The 16367-nt window shown below is 41.8% G+C and overlaps 1 protein-coding gene and 1 long non-coding RNA gene across 4 annotated transcripts in view; one reads left to right on the top strand and one right to left on the bottom strand.

The window, feature by feature from the left end:
- The window catches only part of SYNPO2 (synaptopodin 2), a 200367-nt gene that overhangs the window by 98843 nt on the left and 85157 nt on the right, over positions 1-16367 (top strand). The gene's annotated exons all lie outside the window — the stretch shown is intronic.
- LOC122673498 overlaps positions 1-16367 on the bottom strand; it is a 163373-nt gene that overhangs the window by 119380 nt on the left and 27626 nt on the right. Inside the window, exon 2 of the long non-coding RNA XR_006334696.1 lies at positions 7881-8033. This is a non-coding gene — a long non-coding RNA (uncharacterized LOC122673498). The remainder of the gene's footprint in view (positions 1-7880; positions 8034-16367) is intronic.

The raw sequence follows: 16367 nt of genomic DNA, 5'->3' as shown, positions 1-16367 counted from the left end.
AAATGAATTCTTTTTAATGGCTGAGTAATATTCCATGGTGTATATGTACCACAGCTTCCTTATCCATTCATCTGCTGATGGGCATCTAGGTTGCTTCCATGTCCTGGCTATTATAAACAGTGCTGCGATGAACATTGGGGTGCACGTGTCTCTTTCAGATCTGGTTTCCTCGGTGTGTATGCCCAGGAGTGGGATTGCTGGGTCATATGGCAGTTCTATTTCCAGTTTTTTAAGAAATCTCCATACTGTTTTCCATAGTGTCTGTAGTAGTTTGCATTCCCACCAACAGTGTAAGAGGGTTCCCTTTTCTCCACACCCTCTCCAGCATTTATTGCTTGTAGACTTTTGGATAGCAGCCATCCTGACTGGTGTGTAATGGTACCTCATTGTGGTTTTGATTTGCATTTCTCTGATAATGAGTGATGTTGAGCATCTTTTCATGTGTTTGTTAGCCATCTGCATGTCTTCTTTGGAGAAATGTCTGTTTAGTTCTTTGGCCCATTTTTTGATTGGGTCATTTATTTCTCCGGAATTGAGCTTCAGGAGTTTCTTGTATATTTTTGAGATTAGTCCTTTGTCTGTTGCTTCATTTGCTATTATTTTCTCCCAATCTGAGGGCTGTCTTTTCACCTTACTTATAGTTTCCTTTGTTGTGCAAAAGCTTTTAAGTTTCATTAGGTCCCATTTGTTTATTTTTGCTTTTATTTCCAATATTCTGGGAGGTGGGTCATAGAGGATCTTGCTGTGATTCATGTCGGAGAGTGTTTTGCCTATGTTCTCCTCTAGGAGTTTTATAGTTTCTGGTCTTACATTTAGATCTTTAATCCATTTTGAGTTTATTTTTGTGTATGGTGTTAGAAAGTGTTCTAGTTTCATTCTTTTACAAGTGGTTGACCAGTTTTCCCAGCACCACTTGTTAAAGAGGTTGTCTTTTTTCTGTTGTATATCTTTGCCTCCTTTGTCGAAGATAAGGTGTCCATAGGTTCGTGGATTTATCTCTGGGCTTTCTATTCTGTTCCATTGATCTATATTTCTGTCTTTGTGCCAGTACCATACTGTCTTGATGACTGTGGCTTTGTAGTAGAGCCTGAAGTCAGGCAGGTTGATTCCTCCAGTTCCATTCTTCTTTCTCAAGATTACTTTGGCTATTCGAGGTTTTTTTGTATTTCCATACAAATTGTGAAATTATTTGTTCTAGTTCTGTGAAAAATACCATTGGTAGCTTGATAGGGATTGCATTGAATCTATAGATTGCTTTGGGTAGAATAGCCATTTTGACAATATTGATTCTTCCAATCCATGAACACGGTATATTTCTCCATCTGTTTGTGTCCTCTTTGATTTCTTTCATCAGTGTTTTATAGTTTTCTATGTATAGGTCTTTTGTTTCTTTAGGTAGATATACTCCTAAGAATTTTATTCTTTTTGTTGCAATGGTAATTCACCTTTATTTTCAATGACCTTTCAAACATACCCTCCCACCCTTGTGAGGTCAAACTCTGCACCTCTCAAGAATACACTATGCTTTTTCCTACCACTGTTCTACCATACTTACATTATGAGTCACAGATAGCCCAGCTACATGGTTAAAGGAGCTGGACAAAGAACTGCACATGGAACAATAAATAATTTGGGAGATAGATTCCCACATCTATCTAGCACTAGTACTAGATTGAAGCTGAAGCTCCAACACTCTGGCCACCTAATGTGAAGAGCCAAATAATTAGAAAAGACCCTGATATTGGGAAAGATTGAAGGCAAAAGAAGAAGAGGGCAGCTGAGGATGAGATGGTTGAATGGTGTCACTGACTCAGTGGACATGAATTTGAGCAAACTGTGGAAGATAGTGAAGGGCAGAGAAGCCTGGCATGCTGTAGTCCGTGGAGTCACATAGAGTCGGACATGACTCAGCAATTGAACAAGTACTGAAAGGGAGAAAGTGTAACAAGAAGAATGGAGTTTGGGACAGATATGAGAAGAGAAAACTGGGGGTAGTCTGGGGCAAGAAGTTCCTTTCAGAAAGAGCCAGACTTCAAGGGTGGGGATGGACTAGTATATGGATGACAGACAGATATGCAGAATCCAAGACAACCATTCTGAGAAACCTAGTTATACAGACAGTTCCAGGGATAGCTATTATCTCACAGTAGAGTCTAAACATTCAAGTGAAATAAGATTTCCATCCTGGGAAAAGGAGGATGCGTGACAAGGGCAAGAAGAGAGTCCCATTGTAGAAGAGCCAGTGAGTCACAAAGAGGAAGACAAGCAGGAATATAGTTACAGGATTGTTTCTGTAGAACAAGGCAGAAGCTTGTCAAAACTGAGTCACCCAATCAAAACCTACCAGCAAGTAACCCAGTCTTGTGCCTCTGAAACTCAAGGCTAGGAATATGTGTTTCAGAGCCCGAGAGTGAATCTACCATGGTAAATGACTTTGGACTTGAATTTTCTTCTCTTGCCACCAGACTTATGATCCCGCACAAGTTGCTTAGCTTAGCTTTTGTGAGCCTTGATTTCTTTATATATTTGTGTGTTAATTGCAAATGGGTTGCCACTTGCTTCTCCAGGAGATCTTCTTGACCCAGGAATCAAACCCGGGTCTCCCGCATTGCAGGCAGATTCTTTGCCATCTGAGCTACCAGGGAACTTGGGAAAATACGATTTTACAGATTTGGTATGATGATTAAATAAAGTGCCTGCTATGGCACCTATCATTTAATAACAGGCTTGCTGCCCACTGTCAGACCTGCTGAAACTGCGCATGCCCAAGCAAAGGACTGACCTACTGGCTGAGTTGGTGCTAAGCCTGTAGGAGGGATCTAGCCAATCCAGAGGATGGAGAAGAAAGAGCCCAGAAGCAAGAAGCCAGGAAAGGCCACATGCTGGGATGTTTCCCTTCCCCATTCTCCTCTCATTTCTAGCAGTCCTGAACATGACTCATTCTCAACACAAGCCCTCATTTTCTGAGAAGCCAACTCAGTTCTAAGGATTCCTTTGTCCTTTTCGTCCCTTTTCAGGCTTCTTGCTGTACTTGACCCTGTGTGTTGCTACAGTCCCAGTTTCGACATTTCAATTAATCCCTAAGGTTCGTGGTATTGCTGTTTGCAGCCTTGCAAAGACTTCCATTCGGGAGTTCTGCAAAGCTGGTTTGAGGTAGTGGGTCACCGGCCAAGTGAGTGAACCCAGGAAATCAGCCCGAATTGTTGTCCAGCATACCTCTGATGATGTCAAGTTGTTGCTGCATGGATATTTCATGGCAATTATATGCTGTTGTGGAATTTGAGGATTAGGAATTTTCTAAATTCTCCAGATGAATTCCTGAGTAACATCAGTGGCCTATAATATGATGATTTATTGATTTTTAGTTTCCTCTTATTCTTTAGTCAGATTTAGTCAACTAAATTTCAAGACTTTTTATGAATGAGCTGAGTTTCTTTTCTCTTGGTTCCCTGAAAATTTAGCCCAAACTTGCCTTCCGAACAAGTATTCAATCTGCAGTTGTTGAATTAATTCAATGACTACATCTTGTTATCATTTTAATTTTTGTAATTATAGACAGTCATTTACTTCAATTGTCCAGTTACACCTGACATAAAATATGAAATTTTCCCTAGCATGGTAAACAGGGAAGTAAAATACAAAAGAATTTGGTGTAATACTCATTTTTTTAAACAAGAAAAGAACTACAGACCATTTGTAAGGAAATTTACATTATCTTGTTCTGTTTACAGACTGTATCTGTCTTCCAGTAGATTTTCCACTTGTTCTAATGACTTGCTGAAATGGAAAAATACTCAACCTCCTTTACAAAGTAATGATTATGAGTACCCAACCACATCTCCCTGCTTCCAGATTATGTTTCTTTTCACTTTAATTTTTAAAGAATGTTCTTTTACTTTGGAAAACGATGGCAGGACTTTATGGCTAATTACGGGTACAAATATATCACACTAATTACCCCAGACCTGACACCACACACATACACACATTTAGCCCATCCACTGAAAAGTGGCTATAATGTTTTTATGTATAGGACTGTAATATTTTTCATTTTGTCCAACTTACTGTTTTACCCTGTGCAGTGACTTTGAAGTGAATTGCATTTTTTCCAGTACTACTTCCCATTGTGCACACAGTCACACAACATTTCCAATGCCATCACTCTAAGTCAGACTTTTACCGTTTTATACCTGGGCTAACTTGATAAGTCTTCTAGAGGCTATTTTGTATTGGTCACTTTCCCTCTTAAATATTCTGTGCTTGCAGCCATAAAAGCCCTCCCTCCCCTCAGCAGAAATAAAAATGCCTCTCCAGTATAGTCCCAGCCTCCTGTCAAGACTTGTCTACTGCCTCTCACCCCCCGACCCCTTGTCCCCTGTAGCAATAGCCTTCTGCCGGCCTCGCGTCCGCTCAGCGCGGGTTGTGCTCTCCCACCTCCGTAGCTTTGTCCCTGTCCCGCCTGCCACAGTCTGTCTTCCCACCTCTACCTAAATTTTATGTACACCTAAGGCCTGCACCAAATATTTGCTTCATAAACCCTTTCCTGAAAAAATTACCTAAAACCCCACCCTTAACTCTATATCAGAAGTACATATTACTACACGTGTGTCTAGTAGTCAACTATTTACTTTCTTATTTTGTGGTTGCTTACACACATCACTTTTTCCTAGATTGTATGCACTCTGTGGGCAAGGACTGTGTCTGGCCCACCTTTGCATCCCCATATTGTTTACTTCAGTGCTTTTCCTATAATATGTGCTCTGTAAATATTTGTTCACTGGATGAACATTCACTTATCTATACAATATTTTCAGCACAATCATGGGGCACATCAATAGAGAAATCTATTGAGGGGCATACAAATCAGGCCTCAAAAGTTCATGTAACTATGAACTACAGTTTGAGCAATTTCATAAATTATAATCTCTTGATAAAATGACAGATGCCAATATGAAAACACAAAGTGGAAAAGAAATTTTTTCTGCATTTACTCGGCATACTTGAACTAGAACAGTGGCTGTTTCATGATGCTGAGTCCCTTGGTCGGGTACTTAATCTGTATCACATGTTATCAAGAGAGGGGATTGAAGTCCAACTATTATTCATCCACACTTGTATGATCTCAACTTAAACACTACAGAGGGAAAAAACTTTCAGTGATTGAGAAATAAAGCTGTACACATTTTATGTTCTATTCTGTTTTTAAGTGAACTTAAAGGCAAAGCTTCCTGGATGAAAACAAATCTTACTAATTTTATTAATGATGGCTCCTACTAGGAATGAGATGCATGTACAGTGTATTAAACCTTCCGTTTCTGGAAATTTTTAATGCTTTTTAGTGTATTTCTCTTTGGGGGCCCATTCAGACCTTATATCTTCCTGAGAAAAAAAATTGCAATTATATCTTATATATAATATATATGACATGTATATATATTAATAAATCATTTTCCTTAAAATGTTGTTATTCTGTCTATGCTCCCTAGTCTTTTTTCCAGACCATTCCTTAGCCGCAAACTTCCATTTTTTGGCTGATTTCCTGATAGAGTCTAACCACACTCACTCACATGCCCACACTCCTAGACTTGTGTTTGCTTGGTGATCTCTGCCCATTTCCTTCCCTGGCCTCTGTCCCCCAGGAGCTGTGGGATCGCAGTGACTCACACCTCTTCCTCTTCTCCCCTCTTCCGGCGCACACACTTGGTGTCATCCCAGAATGTCAGAATCAGATGGGACTCATTTTATAGGGAAGCATTTGGACTGAGAGCCATATATGATTTCACTGAAGAAGAAAAAGAATGTCACCAGTGGGTGTCACCCTCACCGCTCAGACTACCTGTCCTGGCCACGGAATGATGGAGCTGGAAAGGAAAGATGCATAGACTACATGATCCAGTGGTTTTCAAACTTAGATTTATAAAGTAAATCCAAGTGAGCTTGCTGTTGCCTAAAGAAGGAGGGGAAAAAGGACTCTGCATCCTGGCACTAGCCTGTGGGCACACCCACGGAGCAGTCTTTAAACCACTAACCTGAGCTAAATGTCACAGTTTGCAGATGAGGAAGCTGAGCCCAGAAAGTTTAAGTGACCCTCATGGTCACATAACTGGCGTGCAGAGCTGATTCCAGATCCCAAGTTACAAAGCACAGTGTTCTTTCCCAGGCCTTCTCATTGCACCAGATAACTGATGAATTAAGAGCTCGTTTTTACTCACTGGACCAGCCCAGTTCACCTCTGTGCCCAGCCGAAGAGCAGTGTATGAGAACTGTTATCCCACTCAAAAATCATTCATTATTGAAGGATTTTCACAATGAACAGAAATCACCCCAAATACCAGAAACACAAGGGACAGTGCCGCGTGCGTTTTTAGCTGCCACCTCCCCCCACCTTCCAGGAGGGCTCTCTAGCTGAGTGGCCAAATACCCCATAACCGACCTGCCTCTTAAGTCCAGCCCAGAACAGCCCAACACATCCTGAGTCTGCTCATCCCTTCGAGGGTGGTCTCTTCCTTTTTCCATCAACAACTTGGGACGCTAACCATAGGCATTAGAGGGCCTTGATGGTGGCCAATGAGAGCAGAGTCCCCACAGAGCTGCCATTATAGGCCCTCCACAGTGGTACCCTCCTCCACAAGCCACCCTGTGATTAATGCAATCACCCTAATTGTTGGCCTCCTTTTTGAGAGTCTTGGCCACACGGGGAAAAGCTGAATGTTTTCCCTGAATGCATTCTTTCCAAACAACTGTGTGTCCTTAGTTGTGGAACATGATGTCATGAGTTCTGATGAGGGGGTTGCCCTTGAGAAGCTGAAGATTGTCCCCAAAGGCCTAACGGAGCCAGTTCAGCTCACATCCCACAAATGCATCCCTGTGGCCACACATGTGCAGACAGTTACTCTAAAATTAACAAAACAAGCTTGTGGCTCTTTTATGATTAACAAAACAAGCTTGTGGCTCTTTTATGATTAACAAAACAAGCTTGTGGCTCTTGCTTTTGTACTTTTTACTCTATACCTTTTGAGAGAATATTGGGAAATAAAATCTTCCTTTTCCCTCATACTCTTCAGACTTGGCATACAATAATTTTTGTTGTTGTTGTTTTCCTGGTCAGAAGTTAATACTAAGTCAGACAAGTCTGATGAGAAACTCGGTTTCCATCCAGAAAAAAGATAGCTGTTTGTTCTCAAGCCAGACCACTTGAGGGCAGTATAGCCTTAGAAGTGTGTTTTGACCCACATACTCCGCCTAAGAAGAAAACGGACAATGTGGAGTTTATATATACACTACTCTATTGGAATTCAAGAAATAAACTGTAAACAATAAGAAACACTCCCTGGGAGTCATATCAGATTTTAAAATGAAGGAATAAATGTCTAACTCTAAATGCACTTACATAATTTTCTTATATAATTGTTTGAGGCAGGCACAATATAAGCCACTCATATGAGGGAGATTTAAAATTGGAGTGTTATTTTAAAAATAAAGAAGAAGAGAGGACTAGGACAGCATAAAAACAAAACAAGTTAAACTTAAAATATATTAACCTGGGAACAAAATCAGGATATGTTTTCAGGTCCTTGTGATCCTCTTGGAGGACACAGTTTTTCACAACTAATATGTCCTTATTACAACCGTTTTTAACCTGGGCAGAAATGCTGCTTCTCTGCCTTTCTTTGGTACTCTGGGAGTAAATCTGGGATGGGCAAGTGAAGATAAAGAAAGGAGGCTTACGAGGAGAGGGGGGAGAAGGAGGAAGGCATTGTATTCTGTCGTTGGAGAATCGCGGACTATGAATTCTGGGGAAATGTCTGCACTGACCCAAATCACAGGGAGGCATGTTGACTCCACTCATCCCCCACCTCTCCCCCATACACTGTACGTACCTTTTGGTAGTTTTCACAGGATGTTAATAGACAAGTTGCAGTCGATGTTTACTTTCTCTTTCCAAATATCAGTGCGTAACAGAGCCCAATGTTTGTCTGCCGAAGCCCATCTGGAAGGAATTCTGTGTTCCTTGCTCTGCTCTTCTTTATGGGCTACAGGAAGAACACGATAGTTCTTGAATGCATTTCCAAGATTATTCAGAGACCAAATGTACTTTCAGCACAACTCTTTGAGACTGATCATGAGGGAGCAGACCTCCAAAAAATTCCCTCAAGCATGGGGAGTAAGCTCAGCTTCTTTCTTGAGAAAGCTGAGGTGATAAGGTATGAACTCCTCGGTTTTCCTCCCTTCGTTTCAATTTTTCCCCTTTGATGTCTTACAGCCATCTTGCTCCATTAAATATTTTTCCTAACTCTATGCTTTTCTCATCAACCTTTCCCACTACACTTGCAGGGGGAAAAAAAAAAGTCCTTTCTCTGCCTTATTCCCTTTCCCCAGGTCCTTTCCTCTCTCCTTCCGTTCATAGTAGATTTCTTGAGAGAAAGGTCTTCACAGGCCTCTGTGCCTCTGCCTCCCCCCACTCTCTCCCTTGTATGATTCCCCCCTCACCACTCTTCAGCAGTTATCCTTTAGAGCTCAACAGTAATATGCTCATCACCAGCTTGTCCACTGATTTCTTTTCAGCTGTTCTCCTTACTGCATCATATGTCTGTTCCCCCAGTGTGGTGTTAGCCAAAATCCATGCCTCTCCCTTTGAAATTCTCTCCTCCCCAGGATTCGGTAACACAGGTCCTCCTCAGTCTCTGTTGAGCTGATTTCTTCTACTCTCCCCTTAAATGTGGGAGTGTTTTAGTCCTCAGTACCCGTTCTACCTTCCTCTTTCAAGCTCATCTGATCCCACAGCTTTAACTACCACCTCTTTGCCTTTGACTTCCCGGTATATATTTCTCTTCCAAGCTATGTAGCTCACGGGCTAATGGAATATTTGTCATTTCACAAACAAAAATTTCCAAAACAGGGTTCATCTTTCCCGCACAGCCTCCCCATCTCCTTGTCACAAAATAGCTTCCCCTCCTTACCATTCCTCAAGTCTCAAGGCAAAATTTCAGTCATCTTGGACTCCTACTGTGCCATCTGTAAACACACTGGAGGGGAGTAAAGGATGATGAAGTGTCTTTTTAGAGTCTCTTATATTCAGAGTAACTACTCTACTTAATGCCTCATTTCATCACCTGGACTTTTGCAGTGATTGCCAAACTGGTGTCTCTGTCATTAATCTTTCTCTTCTCCATTACTATCAAACCAGTACTGGGACATTATCTATTTTACAAAACAGTCGTATCCATACAAAAGAAATAGGTAGCATTAGTTGCTTCCAGAATGAACAGCAGGGGCACAGGGGTAGAAGGAAGGGAAATTTTACATTTATGTACCATCTTATTTCTTTAGAATTCTGTGCCCCATGGATATATTAACTATTGAGAATATTGTTTAATAGATATACAAGGTCGTACAGTACAGCTCGGGGAACTATATTCATTATTCTGTGAATAACCATAATGGGAAAGAATACAAAAAAGAATTTATATTTAGTATAACTGAATCCCTTTGCTGTATAGCGGAAATTAACACAACCTCATAATTCAACTATTTTGTTGTTGTTGTTTGATCACTAAGTCATGTCTGATTCTTTGCGACCCCATGGACTGTAGCCCGCCAGGCTCCTCTGTCTATGGGATTTTCCAGGCAAGAATACTGGAGTGGGTTGTCATTTCCTTTTCCAGAGGATCTTCCCAACCCAGGGATCGAACCCACGTCTGCTACACTGCAGGTGGATTCTTTACCGCTGTGCCATGGATGAAACCAAAAAAATTTTTTGGCTGCACTGCCCAGCATGCATAACTTCAACTATACTTCAATTAAAAAAAAAGAATACTGTTTAAGTTAAACGTTGTGTTACCTATTAAATTAAACAAATGAAACATCCTTTTTAGCTACTCTTCTCAAAATCCTACATACATTGCCTTCAGGACAAAAATCAAGCTTCATCTTACTGTTTGGAGCTCTCTGAGGTGTGGTCAGAGCCCACCCCTGTAGCCTTTTTCCTGATCTGCTTTCTGGGCAGCTCACACTCCACAGGCCGGGCACATGCCATCACTCTGGATTCTGAGGCGTCCCTGCCCTTATTTAAACCTTTCCCTCTGCCTGAGGTGCTTTTCTTCATACCAGGTGCAGTCCGATCTTCCTTCCAGCTTCACCTTTGATGGCACCATTTCCAAGGTGCTTTCTTAGATCCCAGCGTTTAGAAGGCCTCCTTGTCTGCAGGATTCCTATTAAGGACTTGCTGATTCTCTCAGAGTCAGCCTGGTTTTGAAATTACCTGTGCACGTGACCATTCTTATGTTGTTCAATGCTTTTCACATGATGGGTTCTCAGAGAATGTTTTCTGAATGATGTTAGTCCTTGGTACCCCAAGAAATCCAAAATTAGCCTTGTTTGGCTATGAGACCCAATGGCATCTTCGTGTCATCACGGGTGCTGGCAGTTGTCATTAAGAAGTACAAAGCTTGGTGGGTCCCCTTTAAGTCAGTCCTTCTCTAATTGTGGCCCTAGACCACCTGCTGCAGGAATACCTGGAGTCCTTGCTAAAATGCAGATTTCTGGGCTCCAGTTGAAATGTGATGGTTTAGAGTCTCTGGGGGTAGGACCGGGCAATCTGATAACAACAAGTATCCCTAGGTGATCCTCGTGTACAGACGCTCAGGTTTGAGAGCTTCTGCTCTAACAGGATAGAGCAGGAGCGGGCTTTGGGGGAAGGTTTTCAAGAGGAGAGCATCCCTGAGATTTCTTCCCAGAGGTTTTCAAGCTGATCCTGCTTGTCTGCTGAACATGCCTTGGCTTCTGCCAGTCCTCCAGCCCTGCTCCATGCGCCTGGCCGTGCCTCGTGTTCCTGGAACAGGACTCGCCCTCTGTCTCTCCTTTCAGGAGGCTGACAGCGGAGCTGTTAAGCTGATTCCCTGCAGTATCTGGTGCTGGCACCTCTCAACTGGAGAGGGGTGCCTCAGGTTTCAACAATAATCTCACCTTTTTCCCATCGTCTCTTCTTTCCTGTAACTGCTGTGAGCAGGTGATTATCTCTGCATTGTAGACATGAGAATTCTGAGGCAGGAAAATGTTGAGACCTGCTTAAGCCTCTGACATATTAATAGAGTTAATGTCAAAGCCTAGTCATCCAAATTGGCATCCCTAGAGACCATTTTGTCAATCAGTAAGTCAATTAATTAATCAACAAGTATTTACTGAATGTGGATTAGGCATCCAGAAGCGTCTTGTTTTAACATTTGCAGGCTCGGCTGGACCCTGTGCAGAGCTTGGTTCAGTGACCTTACATTCTCCCTGACCTAGGATCTAATTCTGTACTATGCCATCCACACTTGCCTGCCTTTATGGTTATGTCAGTTTGCTCAGCCGTATTTCTCATGAACACCACCATTCACTACATAATTCCGTAGCCCTTAATGAAGTTGAGAGGAACAGAGACGTAGGCCAGCTCCTCCAATGTGAGCAGTTGTTCAGCAATCTTAATTTGATGTTGTTCATCTGAAAATGCTGGGTTTTCCTTGGACTTCCATTGAACTAAAATGAAAAACTCAACAAACAAGTGTATGACTCCATGAAAGAAAGTTCTTTTTTCTTCTAGCCTGCCATTCTACATTACACTCAAAAGTGCCCACTCAGAAGGCAGGGTGGGACACATTGAGAGCGAGACACTGACATTTATACACTGCCACGTGTAAAGCGGATGGCGTGGGGGCCCGAGCTCTGCGCCCTGTGATGGCCTAGCGGGGTGGGTGGGGTGGGGCGGGAGGGAGGCTCTGGGGAAGGGGATGTACGTACAGTTGTCGCTGACTCACTCTGTTGTACGGCGGAGACTAATACAACATTGTCAAGCAATTACACTCCAATTTAAAAAAAATTAAAAAAAACCCAACTCGGCATCAATGACCTTCATTTTGACAATTTGAAATCCTTTTACCTGCTAAGGTTTATTTTTAAATCCACCCATGTTCCCCAACCCTGTAGCCTTTCCCATATCAATAGGCAGACAGAATGTTCTATGCTATAGCCCACATTTACTGACACTTATATTTTCATTCATTTTCTAACAGTCACATGGAGACCATAGCCATAAATGTACAGCACAGTTTGCCATTTTCTACCAGCTTAGTTTTTATGAACCAAAGATAGTAAAGTAAGTCCAATGTATCTAAAAATGTCAACTCAAATGGAAAGTGCCAAGAGTGTCTTATAGGTTATCACACATTCTGCAAGGTCACTCAGAGTGTTGAAAATCAGATTTCAACAATAATAGGTTTACCTGTAGGGAGATAGCATCTGATCAAAATCACCAAGGATAAGGTCTGAAAAAATGTTGACCTTTTATGTTTCTTAGACTTTGTGTGTTTTTAAAAGTAGTGCAGAAACTTGACTTTGATCTCAACCAGCATTGATTGTATCAAAGGTACGTAAGGGAAACACTGCTGGCCTCTCCCAGGCTTGAGAGGAGATAGTTGGCACATGTGGCCACTTCTACTGTCTCAGTGTACGAGTGGGCTAGGGTTAGAACTGGGCTGAGCCACCGTGGGCAGCAGAGACCACAGTCCCTTACTGAGAGGGATTTGGCTAGCAACTCTACCTCCACATCGTTCCACACGCTATTTCAGGCTGACTGTTGTACACGCTCTTCCTTTTTCCATCTCATCTAGCCGTTAAATCAATGCCCTGGCTGGATCAGAGGAACCAGGAAACACAATGTTACTCAGCATGCTATTGACATTTCCCTCTAAAGCTTCCAACAACTTCCCCTACCAACATCTCTGAAAGGGCCGAAAAATTCCAGTGGGGTGCTGTTACCCATTCACGTGTGGTGCGCTGTGTGCTATGTCTCACGCGGTAAAACCACCACAGTTTTGCTGGATTATGCCAAGACAAAGTCTTTTTTTGATATCTCATTATCCTTATCATTGTTCTAGGTGAAATTACAAATAAATACTCTCTAATGAGTTAATTATAGATATCCAAATGGATGAGTGTAAAAGTTAATGGACTGGATCAAGTTCACAGAACAAGTTAATAAAGGTAGAACAGATGGAGAACAAAGGTCTAAGTCCTTCTTCTAGAACTATGATAAAATTCATTTCCTCTCAGAACATAGACAAACCCACTCAAAAATACATCAAGGAAAAGAAATCAAATAATATGCTTTTCACTCTTTAGAATTTCACTTTGATTCAAAGATAGTGTTGTCTTAGTTATTTCTAGTTTGACTTTTTTTCATATTATTAAAATATCCAATATGTACCAGAATCATTGCTTTTAGACTCTTTTCTTAATACTGATGCATCTAAGAACAGACAGAGAATTAGATGGCTGTTTAAATATACTAGCAGTGCTATTGCAATGTTCCATTTTTATTTTTAAAATAGTTATTTTTATAGTCACTTATTGCATCTCTAGGTGTTTTCCATGTTTTTCTATATTCATAAAAACATATAATGACTATATTATCATCACAACTCTACAGAAAAGAAAAGTGACATAGAAAAGTTAGGTAACTTGGAAAATAACTATCTCAGTGCCTGATGTGTAATAGTTTCTCAATATATATTAGCTAAAATTATCATTATTTTCCCCAAGTTCATACAAGCTACTAAATGGGGGAATTTGAGTTCAAACACAAATAAAACAGAATGCATTTGGTACTATGCGCACACTGCCTTGATTTTCAAACTCAATTTTATGAGCAAAAAGCTATTTTCATCCTGTTTATTTGAACAACTAGAGCAAATATTTTATACATTTTATTTGTCTGTCAATATCTCTAACATTAATTTAGATACATGTGCACCTGTGTCTTATTAGTTTTTTCTGTTTTGGTTTTGTGTTTAGCTTTTCATATTGTACACTAGCATGTTTTTAAGAGCACTTTTAGGCCAAATAGGAAGCTCATTCTCCCTGGAGATGGGAGGAAGGTTATAAGTGAAATGAAACAACCCCGTTGGAGGGAAGAGCAGGGAACTTCCCTAAAAGCCAAGGCTCCTAGCACAGCCTTATACAGCAGGTTGGCTGACACCTCTTTCTAAAAATAGGAATTGCTTGGACGCTACAAGGTGGGACATTTGGATTCTGTTTTATTTCTAACTGACGTTTTAGAGAGTGCATCCAGTATTTCTTTTAGGAAAGCTCCAAGGATTGTTTCTTTATTTATAAGTTATTCTGAAGAAAATCTTAAGAATTTGGACTTCTGTTTGTAAATTAATAAATGACTGTACCTTTCATTTTGGCAGAAGGAAGGGATTCAATTAATGTTAAAATGAAGCGCTGCAGATCCAGACCCCCAGCCCCTTTCCCTGGAAGCACAGATGTCAGAGTCACAGGAGCCTCACTCTTGGCTCTGTTCAGGCTCCCTTCTCTGCAAGAGGCAGTGGCTGAGGAGCTTCAAAAGGCAATGTACACCTCCCTCTTCTTCTTCCTCTTCTCTTTTTTATTCTTCCTCCTAAAGTTTAGTAACTTCAGTCTTAAAGGTCTCTAGACTTTCACGGAAGGCTCAACTTTGATTAAAGTTCCTCTCAACTGGTTCAGAGTGATTAAACGTCACTCAACTGGTATTGCAGCAAGTCTCATAGTTTGCCTTTATTGATTACAAAAAATGAATAAGGGCTTCTTTGGTTGTTCAGTGGTAAAGAATCTGCCTGCCACAGCAGGAGACACAGGTTCAAACCCTGGTCCAGGAAGACCCCACATGTCGCGGGACAGCTAACTCCATGCACAACTACTGAGTCTGTGCTCTGGAGCCTGGAATCGGCAACTGCTGAAGCTCGTGCCGTAGAGCCCATGCTCCACAAGAGGGGCTGCCACGCTGAGAAGCCCCCGCTGCAACCAAGAGTAGCCCCTGCTTGCCACAACCGCAGAAAAGCCTGCACGGCAGCGAAGACCCAGCGCAGTCAATATGCAAATAAATAAATAACATTGTTTTTTAAAAAATGAATAAGGTGGTCATACGAAAAGGAGTGACTGAATTAGGTCAGAATGAGGCTTTGGAAATGTATTTGAATTCCTGAAACTGGTGATCTTACTTACAAAATTTTCTGTTTACACATGAGGCAGCTGATTTGGAAAGGCATCTTAGCCTAGTCTGGGCTGAGTCTCAAGCTGTGTCATCCTGGTGCTCTTGCCGGAAGACTGAATACATTTGAAAGCATCAGGCCCTGGGTCATGATTATGCCTGTGAGACCCTGTGCCCAATCTGGGGAGGAGACTGTCAACTTCTGGGGGACCGAACAGCATGTGCGGAGAGTTTTAGAGTGCAGTGGGGAAGAGCTAAGGCTCTGGCAAGCTTAAGACTGAGAGTCAGGACCTCAAACTGTGACTCAAATTGGCCTATGACTCTAAACTTGTTTGCACCATTCTCTAATTGTTTTGTGTGCGATTATATCTCCCTAGCAAGCGTGAAAGAATCTGAAGACAGAGTGCATGCTATTTTTGATTTCCCAAAAGAATTTGTCAGAGTCATGGGCTCACCTTGTGGACTGACTGACAGCTCCTGGTAGCAGTGACTTCAGCTGCAAATAAAGAAAAAGCGTTCATGTTCCAAGTAACAAAGGAGTGTGTCATGTGGCCACGCCTCTGTGGCCCTGCGCTGATCACTGAAACAGAAATGCCCCAGGAGGCAGAAGGAAGTCAGATCACTCAGGGCTGGGAATCTTGTGGTGGAGACAGAAGAAGCAAGGGTTTGGATTAAGGCTCAGGGACTTGGTGGAGGAGACCCAGCTCGTGTTCAGGCCTGGGCAGAAGCTCTCCGGAGAGTGCGTGCTCCGTTTTAGCAGCAGTCTCGGAGAGCAAGCCTTGAGGCCACAGAAGTCCTCTTTCCATCAGGAGACAGAGCCAAATTCATTCATTCATATATTCTTTAACTCTGATGTTAAGGATGGCATGGCAGGTGCCATGCTCAGTGCTGTGGACGTAAAAATGTTTGTATGCATGGTCTTGGCTTCCAGGGGTGGTGCAAACCTGCAAACAGATAATTATGATATCAAGCTTCCAACTGTATGACAGCATGATCTAATGAAAAGGGGTTTTGCAAAAGAGGGAAGGGGTCCTAGCTTTAATCTAGGCTTTGACACCTATTATGGGTTGTGCGACTTGGATTTTTTGAGCCTGTTTCTTCATCTGTAAATCTGGAAAAAAAGTACTGTCTCTTAAAATTGTTGAAAGAATGAAAGGAGAAATACGTATAAATAGTTCCTGCCACAGTGCATGTGATAGAGCCTCAGAAAATGTTTGCTCTCTTGCTCTGTAAGAGCAGAATATACAATGTGGTGGGTGCTTAGAGGCAAGAACCAGTAACTGCCCGAGAAAGGGGGAGGCTCTACCTAGGAATTAACATTGTTTGCTTAATCTTTAAAAAGTAAGTAAGACCCTTTTTC

This window comes from Cervus elaphus, chromosome 17, assembly GCF_910594005.1.
Source record: "Cervus elaphus chromosome 17, mCerEla1.1, whole genome shotgun sequence".
Taxonomy (NCBI): domain Eukaryota; kingdom Metazoa; phylum Chordata; class Mammalia; order Artiodactyla; family Cervidae; genus Cervus; species Cervus elaphus.
This window is presented reverse-complemented; position numbering and strand designations above follow the sequence as displayed.